Source organism: Notothenia rossii (assembly GCF_949606895.1).
Source record: "Notothenia rossii genome assembly, chromosome: 8".
NCBI lineage: Eukaryota > Metazoa > Chordata > Actinopteri > Perciformes > Nototheniidae > Notothenia > Notothenia rossii.
This window is the reverse complement of record NC_136906.1, coordinates 78,732,029-78,735,008: the sequence shown is the minus strand read 5'-3', so window position 1 is coordinate 78,735,008 and position 2,980 is coordinate 78,732,029. Positions and strand designations below refer to the sequence as shown.

Below are 2,980 nucleotides of genomic sequence, written 5' to 3'. Positions count from 1 at the left end.
ACGTCGCTATTGGACGTTCAGGGAGTGAGACTGTGTTGCATTCACACATGTGTGAGTGTTTGTGTTTGTGTCTGCAGAGATCTGCTTCTCAGTGTGAGAGGACAGTAGAGACCTCCACATGTTGGGAGGATCTCTGCTGCCTCCTACTGGTGAGAAATAAAAGTGTTTGAAACTAAAGACAGCTGAACAAGAACTCCTTTAAAATAGTTTATTTTCACCTGAGAACGTTTTTTATTTCAAACGCAAAACTCCAAACACAGCTAAACATATTTCACTGAAAAGGTGTTACATGGAAATACATCTGCAGTCTGGTAAGGCTGTTAGGTAACTTCATTTGGTAAAATACAACACAATCAAATATACTAAAGAAAATGCAATATTCCATTAAATGATAAAACTAAACAACGGTTAATTAAAGCAAGCAAGAATTAATTTAAAAAAAACATTTTGCCCATGCTCTAATTATTAAGAATACAGTACAATATACAACAAGGTTAATATAAATCTGATTAAACTCTGCTAGCTGTGCCCTTAAACTCTAAACCTTTGATCCAAGCGATCATGCTATTGATTTAAACATTACATCGGTTTCTTTCTCTGTTTGTTGACGGTGGCGTAGAGGAGGCTGGGATCAGCGGAGGCAGCAGAGGAAGAGGAGGGAGCTCTCACAGTGCTGTAGGTCACTGCATCATCTTCATCATCATGATGAAGGTGAGCCTGCAGGGGAAGGAAAGTGATTATGCAGAAAGGACTTCTGAAAGTCTTGATTGTCTAGAAGTCTGTGAGAAAATGACCCTACGTCTCACTTGATTTATATCCTCAATGAACATTTTCCTGCAGATTTTATGTTCTCAATCTCAGTTTTCAAGTCTTCTTTAATACAGCACGATGTTCGGTGAGTTATGGTCTCACTTAGAGTAGAACAGACGATGAAGTCACATCACCAGTGTAATCAATGAGACAGCTCACCCTGCTGCTCTTCCTGGTGTAGCTGATGGAGGCGTAGGAAGCACCATCTTCAGGATCAGCCTACACAAATAAAATGTATTATGAGTAGTTATTATTAATGTCACCTATAACACAACAGCTGCTGAGTAAGAAGCAAAGTACAATAAGAGATACTGCCTTTAATTCACTCTGTCTTTTGACTCAACGTACAACACCCGGACGGCAGTGGGGGACTTGGACTTTGGGCCGAAAGGCCGCCGGTTCACATCCCGGTCGGTCCAACAAAATACGGAGCGTGGACTGGTATCTGTTCACCTCCTGGGCCACTGCCGAGGTGCCCTTGAGCAAGCCACCTAACCCCCAACTGCTCCTGGCCAGACCGGCTGCCTCTCCACTCTGGACCTCTCAATGCAGGTGCAAAGCATTACTGTGTGTATTTGGATGTACCATAAGAAGCCTGTGCATGGAGGTCCATCTTCTTCGTCTACACTCAGAACTGTTTGTTGATTTTGTTATGAAGTTTTAGGTTAACCACAACATGAAAAGTGAATATCAAAAACCTTAAACCCTGCTACATTATTGAAATCACTATTTTATAAATATTCAATTGTTCAGTTTTAAGCATTTTCTTTATCAATGACTCACCACGTTGTCATCCGTCTGTGTCTCAGTCCCTAAAAGGAATACAAAATAAATGAGACTTGGGTTCAAACCCATGTTGATCAAAAGCTTGTTGTTTGTAAAGTATAACGTGTGAATGTCCTCACCTTGAGTCCTCTTCCGTCTGATGACAGCCACAGTGATTATTGTGAGTGCTGAAACACCCACGATCACAACGATGATCCACCACCACCAACCTGGAAGAGAGGAGTTAGAAGAGTTGCATATACTCAGAGGTTTCTATCTCTTTGACTTTAAACTCTGAATCAACAACATGTCTTCTCACCTGAGGACTGAAGAGAAACAGCTGAGGTTCTGTCCTGTAACCATCAAACACTTTACAAGTAAATCACTTTAAACCTTACCTGAGTTCATGTTGTTTTTAGCTGTTGTTGTTTTTGTTGTTGTTGGTGGTTTGTTGTCCTCACCTAAACAGATGAACAAAACTTAAAAAACTATTCAATTAATTGTAAACGTCCATAAAATAAACAAATATTGAAGTATTTTTTTTTTACACCAGTAAGAAGTGACTTTAAACAGATCATCATGTTCTCACCTGAGGACTGAGGGCTGAAGGGAAACAGATATTCTTCTCCCGCGTTATCAGTTACATTACAAGTAAACAACTCAGACCTTGTTTTGTTTCTAAAATGAGAAGTCAGAAATGTCACAGAGGCAGAGCAGAAGGACTGTGATGTCTTTATATCTCTGTGATCTTTATCCACATCTCGACCCTGAAGCAGCCACTTCACTTTGTGTCTACAGTCTCCATATCTCTTCACAGAGCAGCTTAACGTCACCTCATCATTGCTCTGATGTTCAGTCACTGAAGATGGAGATATTGTGAGAGAAAAGAGAACCACAATATGTAACAACATTTAAATGTACTTCATCCCTGTAATCATCATGATTATTGGAATGTTTCAGTTTAGAGACAGTTTGAAAACACTATGATGTAAATACTCACTGGTAACAACAGAGAGAAGAAACCCAGAGTGTGGACTTTGTTGTTCTCCTGATCTGAACTGTCTGCAGGTGTAACTACCAGCATCCTCCTCTGTGACCTTCTTTATAACCAGAGAACAATTCTCTGTAACTCTCAGTCTGTCTGATTTAACTTTGGCTTCGTTGTGAATCTGTCCGCCTTCAAACAGCGTCACTGAGCTGAATGAATACATGAAGAGCCAGGTAGTACTCTCACACTCATCCTGATCATGTATCACATTGTCAAAAGGCAAAGTGACTTCATCTCCAGGTCTGACGGTGAAGGAGTAATGTTTCCTATCTGCAGCTGTTCGGTAAAAAGCAGAAATAAATATAGACGTCATAAATGCTGACAGAATAATGATGTATTATATAAAAAGGTAAAGAG

General features: G+C 40.1%; 1 long non-coding RNA gene across 1 annotated transcript; it reads right to left on the bottom strand.

The window, feature by feature from the left end:
* Positions 1-1,714: 1,714 nt before the first annotated feature.
* Positions 1,715-2,403, bottom strand: LOC307016835. Its single transcript, XR_013801927.1, has 3 exons — positions 2,165-2,403; positions 1,974-2,036; positions 1,715-1,805 (listed from the first exon to the last, which is right to left on the bottom strand). It is a non-coding gene; the product is annotated as an uncharacterized lncRNA (long non-coding RNA).
* Positions 2,404-2,980: the final 577 nt, after the last annotated feature.